This window comes from Petaurus breviceps, unplaced genomic scaffold (assembly GCF_028583685.1).
Source record: "Petaurus breviceps papuanus isolate PSGF00001 unplaced genomic scaffold, PetGlider_PUasm1.0 186, whole genome shotgun sequence".
NCBI lineage: Eukaryota > Metazoa > Chordata > Mammalia > Diprotodontia > Petauridae > Petaurus > Petaurus breviceps.
Genome location: NW_027185798.1, coordinates 53883090 through 53893120, shown reverse-complemented (window position 1 = coordinate 53893120; position 10031 = coordinate 53883090). Strand labels below are relative to the sequence as shown.

At 37.0% G+C, this 10031-nt stretch overlaps 1 pseudogene; it reads left to right on the top strand.

The window, feature by feature from the left end:
- The first annotated feature begins 4064 nt into the window (after positions 1-4064).
- LOC138162265 (ER membrane protein complex subunit 3 pseudogene) overlaps positions 4065-10031 on the top strand; it is a 10558-nt pseudogene continuing 4591 nt past the window's right edge.

Here is a 10031-nt window from a genome sequence, read left to right as displayed (position 1 = left end):
ATTTTATTTTTTTAAAGGAATTGGGGTTAAGTAACTTGCTCAAGGTTACACAGCCAGTTATTTTGTGTGGGTGCCAAGTATCTGAGGCCAGAACTGATCCCAGGTCTCCCAAACCCTGGGCTGGCACTTTCACTCACTGTGCCACCTGGCCGCCCCCAACAGGAATATTTTAATAAATGTATCAACATACAAATGTAGAAGACAGCAAAAATGATTAAAAGTGTTTTTCTTTAGATAATATTTGAATCTGTGTGTAACAAAAATTAGTGGGTTTTAGTTCTTTCTGTGACTGGATATTTTGTATATTAATGGATTATGTAAGATTTGATGGAATTTAATGGTATGTAGATAGCTCTATAACACTTGAATTGTACACTTCCAAGTATATAATGCAAGAGCTTGTTTATATTTCATACATTTTTATACTTAGAGGGAAAAAATGTCAAAGAAAAGCTGTCGTATTTGAGGAAAAGAGAGAACAACTCTAAGGTAAATTTTTAAAAAAGCCTCATGACACTTGCTTACACACTCATGTTATTCTAGTTATTAAAATTTTCAACCATCAAAAAAAAATGGTTGTCTTTGCAAGTGCTTTTTGGAACCAAAGCTAATATCTTGCATTAAAAAAGAAAATTTCAGTAGCTCCCATTTACCAGGTGATTAAAATATAGATTCCACAGTCTGGAATTCAAGGCTCCCTGGATTTGTTCCCAACCTACCTTTTCAGTTTTATTTATCATTACTATCCTTTAAACATTCTATCCTGGATCCAAACTGGACTACTTTCTGTTTCATGAATATGAGTTGTGATTACTACCTTCAGGGCATCTGTTATCTTCTACTCCCTTCTGGAATGATAATTCCCTTCACCTGGCCAATGATTATTGCATGGCCCAGTTGAAATGACATGTTTTCCAATTCAGTAAGTCCCAACTGTACAAATATTTATTTGGTTTGTACTACTAATGTGGGCATTATGTTGGGTACTGACTATACAAAAATAAAACCAAACAATAGCAGCAACAATAATAAAAATAACAATAGCACAACAATCCAACTTCTTAAGGAGTTTTTGCATTCTATATGACATAGCATGGAGATGGTTATATAAGTATAGAATGCAAACATAAGAGTAGGAAATAATTTTTAAGAAAAAGATTTACCTATCAGAGGAGGGGTTTTGGAAGAAGGGGAAATTCAAGGAAAAGAGCTGTATAGGAAATGAAACAAAATTGTTTCTTAAAGAGAGATAGTGATGCCAAGAGGCAAAGTTGAATAGGGAGTGTATTTCTAGAAACATCAGCAAAAAGACTTGGAAGGGAACAACATAATTGCATCTATAGAAACAGCTTGAATGTAAATCCATTTGCCTAAAATGAAAAAAAAATGAAGTGAAAGAAAATATTGTGAAATCAGATGGTAATGGTAGATAGGAATAAAATTACAAAGGGACTTAAGTCCCAGATCCTTACCCCTTCCCCAATTCACATTCTATCTTGTATTAATATTTTGTGTTATAATATCCTGCATTATAGTTCTTTTTGCACATCATCTTCTTTAGTGGATTGTAAGCTAAGGACCAAGTCTTCAATGTCTTTGAATCTATAATAGGAAGGGGAATTTGAAGACCTTCCCTGCTTTGAAAATAAACTCTGTCCCCTAATAGGATGAATGTAATCACATGGAGCCCATGGTTCAAGGAGTTTGCTGAAGGATGGAGCAGAGTCCACAGAAGCTGGGAGTCAGAGCAAGCTAGACAGTTGGGAAGAGAATCAAGCATCCCAGGGAGACAGATAGGCTTGTGAGTAAACATTGGTTAGTGGGAAGGCTAAAGGATGTAGTGGCTCTCTGTGCTATTGTAGCTTATTAACTTCTTTGCTACTATGATAGAATCAGCCTACTGGTTTTGAGATTTTGTTTTCTGGTGTCTGAATACATATTTTGCTTCTGTCTTCCATATGGAGAGTCTGTCATATTTTGTGATTGAGTAGCATGCAGGTATACTTAAAGTGATCATGGAGGTATCTCGAGGAAGGAACAGGAAGGTTATTCATTTCTTGTGAGAAGAGGGCATCCCTTCCACTAGAATGAACCATCAGAATGAGGTGTATTACAAAAGACAGAACAAGAATTTGTACCCTAATGCAGTCAAGCTTCCCCCCTGTCCCCACGGACCCCGTCCCTTCTCCCATTGGCTGGGAGGTGAACTCTCAGTCTTGGCTCAAAATCTAACCCAGTGGCGATAACAAAGGACCCTGCCACTATCTCTGTTGGCAGGGAGGCAGGACAAGAAGCCAAGGTATTGTTCATATCCTTATTTGGTAGATGCTAAAGCAAGGGAGAGAGAAAAGTCACAAGCAAGGGTGGAGGTCGAAAACCTCTGAAGGGGCCTAATGCTGATGTGGCAGTAGTAAAGAGGGGAGGGAAGGGTGAAACAGAAATTCCGGCTTGCACCCACAAACTTATGGGCTGAGTTTTCACCTTTCTCATTTAAAATGTGGAAATGAGAGGTATAAGCTGGGGTGTAGATCCACATGGGGGTGGGGCTTAGGTGTTTTTAGATAGCCTATGAACCCTCGAATGTTTGGCCAGTGGAATGCAAGGGGGGAAATGCAAATGGGGTGGAAATAATAAAAGGTCTATGTAATTGTCTTGAAGTGTACCTGCACCTTTTAAGTTACCCTTTTCCACAAGGGGGTGAAGGCCAGGTCCCTCATCCTAAATGATGTGATATAATAAAATTTTTCCTCAATTCACTGAGGGCCATGTAGAGTTTTTTGGTTCGATGATTATTTCTCATATGAATGATACACATCTAAAAATATGAAGTTGTTTTCCACCAACAAAAGAAATGCATGGCCTGAATGGCCCCCATGTGACTCTTCTCTTTGTATAGTGATTCCATGTGTTTCTGATCTAAATACTAGTTGTATCTTGTTAGGCACAGTATCTTTTTTAAATACAAAATTAGTGAAGAATTACTGATGTTCTATTATATCTAAATTGAAAGATGATAAAGACTTAAATGAGCAGTGAGAGACTCATTTAACTAAGTGTGTTAAAAAAAATGTAATCTCTTTTGCCTTTCTAAGGACATAATTCAATTAGATTTTTATTAGAGTTTTTAAATTTTCAGTTTTAATTTTTGCCTGGACAGAAATTAGTGGTCCATACCATAGATACTTTGAGCAAATTATCTATGAAGAAATTTAAAATTTAGTGTGTTTGTAGATTAATAAAATTAATGCTGAGTCAAAATATGAATTATCTCACAGATTTTTGCCTCCAGAATTAAGAAAACATATTAATAAGAAAATAACTTTAAGGGGCTATTGAAAAATAGTTTTTTTAAAGGAAGCAATCTATTATCTCACTTAGTTTTTTTTAATTTAATTACAAGAAACTTATTTTTAAAGCATCTAATATAGGTATGCATTTTATGTATATGTATGTAAATATATATATTATATATGTAAAGATTTTAAGATAAATATTCCATCCTCCTTTCCATGCTCTAGTCTTCTCCCCTTTACACATTCTATGGCTGTTATTTATATCTCTGCTGTTATTCAGATGCAATGTTCTATCTTTTATCTCTGTGTCTTTGAAAAGTCAGTCAACTCTGCCTAGATAGACAGCATCCCTCCTCGCCTCCTCCTTGTATCATCCAAAGGTTCCTTCAATGCTCCTACCAATCTCCACCGTTAGTAATTTTGGAGAGAGAAATTTAAGTGGAATAATGGAGTCAGAAGCTGGATTCTGAACAAAGGGGATGTAAAATTTTAATCTCTGAATTTTTTTTCTTTTTTTTTCTCTTAGGCCAAGCCCTACTTGATTATTGTTTGGACTCTGATTGGTTCCGAATGACTGCAAATAGCAATTGTTTCTGTTTTGACCAGAAACCCTCACAGTCTTCCCCTCCCAGATCTCTCTCTTTAAAAAAAAAAAAAAGGTCCTTCTTTGCCTCATTTCTTATTAAGCCTTAATTAGTGAATAGGCATTGCCTCAGTCAAACTGAGACCCCATCTCCAGTTGTCCTGATCTATATCTTAAGACTGGACAAGATGGCGCTGGAGAAGAAAGTGAGGCTGGTGACCTTGCACAGCCATCCCTCACTTAAATCTAATTGCCTTACATGTCATGGTATCACCTACCTGATGTCATGGTCCTTTTCAAGAACAAAGGAAAAAGAGTAGCAGTGGCAAAAGGAATCGCTACCTCTTAGGTCAATCCTTTCTGGCTCCCATAGGTTACAAGTGTCTCCCCCGATTATTATGTATTTCACCAGAATGGAAGTTTCTTGAGAACGTGAACTGTTTTATATTTGTCTTTTTATCAGTGCCTAGCACAGACTTGACACAAAATTCCAGTGAATAAATGCTTCTAACTCAAGCCTTGACTGACACTACTTCCTTCAGTTTCCTATCTCTTCTGGTTGGAGGGCTAGCAGGTAGCTACTGAACTCCTCCAAATGTCTTCTTTTATGGAAACCAGAAGCTTGACTTTTCACCTAACTCCAGTCTGTATCAGCTGTTCAATCTGGTTTATCTGCTGCTCAATCTGGTTTCCACTACCTGAAACAAGATGCCCTCTGGTCTTCCCCTCCCCCTTCCTGCCTCCTTTTGTGGATTGTCTTCTCCCATTAGACTTTAAATTCCTTGAAGGTAAGGGCTGTCTTTTTAAAAAAATTATTACTTTATTATTATCACTATTATTATTATTATTCATTGTATCCCCAGTACTAAGCACAGTGCTAAGCACAGTAGTTAATTAATAAATATTTATTAGATTGGATTAGTTCACACATACACATATATGTACATGTATATGTCTACACATACATGTACATTACTCTATCTACATATATGTACACCAGTGCATGGATACATGTATGTATACATACAATTTCTTCAAGTGGAATGCAAGTTTCTTGAGAGTAGGCATCTTTTTGTTCCCTCTATTAGTAAAATAAAAACAAACAAAACCTCTAGCACCTAATACAGTTTCATAAGATGGTAGACATTTATTAAATGCTTGTTGATTGAATGATAGATTGCCATGGGGAGGAAGCAGCCCTCTGGGGAGGAGACATGCCATAGAAGTGTATTCCTTCATGAGAAACCCTAGTTCCCCTATTCCCAGCCCCAACCATCAACTAGTTATTGCTCTGCCTCGGGGCTTAGGTATCAGATTCAGAAATCTACTCTATGACAAATGAATGGGATACATTTTCAGGGTAGATTTTCAACAAAGCAGCTACTGTACTAGCCTCCCGGGCTTTATTTAAGACCTTTCTGTTTAATTCATGTAAGAAATAGTGCTCCTTCAGATTTCAGTGCAGTTTGCAGAAAAGTTAGGCATTTTATTGTATCTATATATAAGTTACTGACTTTGTATTCTCAGTTTTTCTGCCGACGGCATGTGTGATGAGACTGAATTGGAAAAGCAAAGCAAAGGCAAAGCTTGGCTTATGATGTCGTCCCTTGCTGGAAACTTTTAGACCCTGCAATCCAAAAACAGCCTGAAAATTCATCACTGTTTAGGTTTGGCCTAAACCATTCAATATGACTTTAATTAGCTTTCAGAGTCTGAAGCTCAAATCAGAGTGGTGGCAGAAATAAATTGTTTAAAGGAAAAGTACAGACTGTGCTTAAATGTATGGCCTGAGCCTCAAGAAATACTGTATTCTAAGCACAACCTGCTGCTGTCTTTGTATTACTTTGCTCTCATTTTGATTCAAAAACTTGAGTTTTTTCCCCATTTTCTATAGAATATAAATAGCTTTAGAAGCTTAAGGTTACCTTTGAAAACCATGGTCTATAGTGTATTTCCCTGCAAGTTTGTGAATCAACTATTAACCATGTGAGGTGGTATTAGGTGAGTTGGCCTTGAGAAAAATCATAGATTTAGCATTAGAAGGAATCCTTAAAAGGGACTAAGATGCCTCCTCTTGCCCTACTTCACCCTGAGCTTCAAGCGCCTTTCCCTCTACATCTCTCCTATATCTGTTTTGTATGTGTTTTATATGTCCTATATATTTGTGTGTTGTCACTATAGTTAAAATATAAGCCCCCAGATGGCAGGAATTTAATAAAATATTCCAAGTGCCTAGTACTGTTTGTGGTACATACTAGGAAGTTAATAAATGTTGAAGATTGCCTAATTGACCTAGTCAGACTCCCTCATTTTTTAATAATATTAACAACAATAACAATAATAATAGCATTTACATAACTCTTAAGTTTTCTAAAGCTCTCTCTCTATATATAGTAGAGCTTGGTCGTCACAGTAACCTTTTGTGGTAGTTTTGATTATTAACCCCATTTTACAGATAAAGAAAGAGAATGAGAAGTTAGGTGACTTGTCGTACAGATAGGGACCATCTGTGATAGGATTTAAATTCAGGTTTTACTCACTCCAAATGCAGTGCTCTAAAAGTCATGGTTAACATCTTACAAATAGTAATTGGCAGAATGAGGAATTCATCTGGTGTTTTGACCCCAAATTCAGAGCTGTTGCTTCTCATTTTGTCATCTGCCTTTTTTAAGGTTTGAAATACAGCAATATGTTGATCTTTTTGGTGGTTATTGGACATTGCGTAGAACAACATGCTGGTTTTTGTTTGTTTGTTTTATTTGTGTGCGTGTGTTTAGGAAAGTAGAGCTGATTAAGAAGAGAGATGTTTGCACAGAGGGAGGAACATGAGAGTTGGAAAAGGGGTTGGAGTCTGCACTGAGGTGTGGAACTTCAAGGATCTCGTCAGAACTTCCTCTACTTAGGCAGATTATGAACTTCCTTTACTTAGGCAGATTATGAGCCTTTGGTGCCTTCATTGTTGGACTGTGCAATCCTAGGGAGTGGAAAGAGGAGAAGGAGGGGCAGAAAAAGGAGGAGGAAGAAGAGGAGGACAAGGAGGAGCAGGAGAAGGTGGACGAGGAGGAGGAGGAGGAGGAGAAGGAGGAGGAGGTGGTACAGACAGAGAGGGGCAGCACCCAGTGACCTATTTTCTGGTACTGAGTCTTTCAGAACTTAGTAAGAGCTGTCCACACACATTTTCAGGCCTATACACAAGGCTTTTCAAGTATGGATAAGATATGTTCGAACCTGTGTTCTATTGGTATAATCCTAAAAAAAATTCACTGCTTTGCCATGAAGAGGTATCAAAATAGGACTTTAATAAAAGTTTAAAATTAAATCTATTCAATAATAGGGCTCTAAAATTTCCAAACAACTTTTCTCATGGAAACCCTGAGGTAATAGTATCTCTGTTTTACAATAAACATTCATTAAATTTTAATTAAATCGAGGAACCTAAAACTTAAGAAGCTAAAAATTACATGTTCATGGTCACTCGGATAGTAAGTACATAGTGGAGCAAGATTTGAACCTAAGGTTCTTAAGTTCATATTCAAGGCTCTTACATGAATTCCTTCAATTTCGTTAGCAAAATTCATAAGAACTCTAATTCTAATATTGCCTCCAAACTAAGGTTGACAGTTATAGTATGGTTGTCCAGCTAAGTAATCCTACATTGTGTTATATAATGTTTACATTGTTTTATGTTACATTGTTATATCACATTATATATTATTATTGTCAATATATTGATGTATCTAATGGATATAGCTATTCAGCCTAATGATATAGACCAAAACTAAATATCTCTTCTTATTTGTTACCTATCTTGCCCATACTCTCCAAAAAAAAAAAATCCTCTATGGGAAATCTAATCAATATTTTGTAGACCTTTGTCTAGATCTCTTACTATTGAATGAAGGTCAGTGAAGTATGTGTAATATCTAGCCATTTATATGTGCATTCACTACTTCAGTGGCCTACTTAGAGTAATAATATTTATAATAGCTTAGATGTATATTATCGGTTTGTTTTCAAAATGATTTCTCATTGATCTTCCCAACACATATACACACATGGACACACACACATACACACACAAACACATCCTAAGAGGTAGGCAGATAGGGTACTAAATTTTTTTCCATTATAGAGAAGTAGAGAGAAAAAAAGGGCACAGAGAGGTTAAGTAACTGCAATAAACTGAATTCAACTCAGAAAATCTTTATTAATACCTACTCTGAAGAAAGCACTGTGCTCAGTCTTCTTGGAATGCTACTATAATTCCAATACAGATAGTATTCTCCAGGAGTTTACCTTATAATAGATGTGAAAGAAATGTGCTTAAATTACTGATGGAGAGGACCTCCTTCAATTGGAGGGAGTCCAAGGTTCTCAGACCCTGTGAACAAAGGCATAGAGATAGATGATAGATAAGCAGTATGACAAGGGAGGAGGTTGAATATTCAGTTAATTTAGAATATATAGAGAGAAAATAAATAAAGGAATGTAGATATAAATACCAGGTTCAGCATTTGACACTTTATTTCAGTGACAATAGGGCGAAGAGGACTATTGTCTACTAAAGGCTGAGTATCTGTATTACTTGACCTGAGTGTTGATTTAGGAAGATTATGTAGGTGGCAGTGTGTAGGCTGACTTATAAATGTGAAATCCCGGAGTTGGTACCAATTATCAAGATGGGATGATAGTGTAGGACAATAATCTTCCAAGTGGGGTGGACATACAACAATCAGGGAATGGACAAGATGATCCTTTGGACTGGGCAAAGAAAAAATTCAAAATGAGGAGGGTAGGATGACTGTTCAGCATACTTACAGAGTGCCCATCTCTGTGGCTCATCCTCTCTTGCCTATTCCTAATTCAAGCTGGGTGTTTTTCCCCAGTTAGGCAATATTTCCCCTCTTTGCCCCATCCCCTGACACCAGTTCTCTCTAACACTGTGAATCTTGCTCCCACTTCTTCCACACTCATATCAAAAGAAACCTCCATATTTTAAATTCACTGAATCTGGCAAGAAAAAGAAAGAGAGGAGAAGGAAAAGGAAGGAGAAGGGAGAGGAGAGGAGAGGATGGAAGTCAAGGAGAGGGAAAGGGGAGGAGAGAAGAGTAAATGGACAAAAAAATTTAAGGTTATAGAAGTGGATGATTTGAAAACCTCTATCTTTAGTCTCAATAACTAACCCTAACCCATAATTAATTTTTAAAAATACTTAAATTATTAAAATTAGGTGTCATATTTATCTTTTTAAAATTTTCATTCAGGTTTAATAAAGCACATACTATATTAATACTATTGGGCATACATGTCACGCAACCAATCACCATTTATCAAGCAACTACTTTGTACCAGGCCCTATGCTAGAGGCTGGGGATAGAAAGCCAAAGTGAAACAATTTTTGTCTTGAAGGAAATTGCTGTCAATCTGAGGGAGTCTATATGTATGTGTGAAGTCTGTGTGTATGTGTGTGCATCTGTAATGTAATACCAAGCAAAGGCAACTTCCCAGGTTCAAAATACCAGCATAGGTGCTCTCTATTTTATTCAGTAACAAACCCAGAACAGAGAAGATCAAAACATGACATCATTCAAAATACAGCATTTACTAAGTGTGATTAAATAATCTCCAAGTACTACCCCACCCCAGGACCTTCCAATCATTCAATCAATTACAAAGTCCTGGTTCTAAATACTACTCCACCCCTAGGCTATACCTTCATTTAGTCCACCACAAAACCCCTCTTCTCAAATGGAGATTAGTTTCCAAACATAGGTAAAGTACCTTCATTTGTCAATCACAGAGCACAATAAGGTCAAAAGTTCCCCATCCCTGGATCACAATTGAATCTACCCCAGAGTTACATCAAGTTTAAACACAGCACTTAATACCCAAATGGAGGTCTTTTCTTCATCTTGACATGAGGCAAGTTCTCAGCAATCTTAGTTCCTGGGGAGACAAGGCTTAGCGAGGCCATAAGATACATTGCCAGTCCCTTCATGAATTCATCCTCTGTCTGTAGAACAGTCCTAGAACCCCTGAACACATTAGCAAAGCCCTCTCCCAGGATTTCTGTAAACATACAACAAGAAAATCCTTCTTCAGGGCTTCTGAACCAACAGAAAGGCTCCCAGACCCCTGCAACAACAGCACTGTCC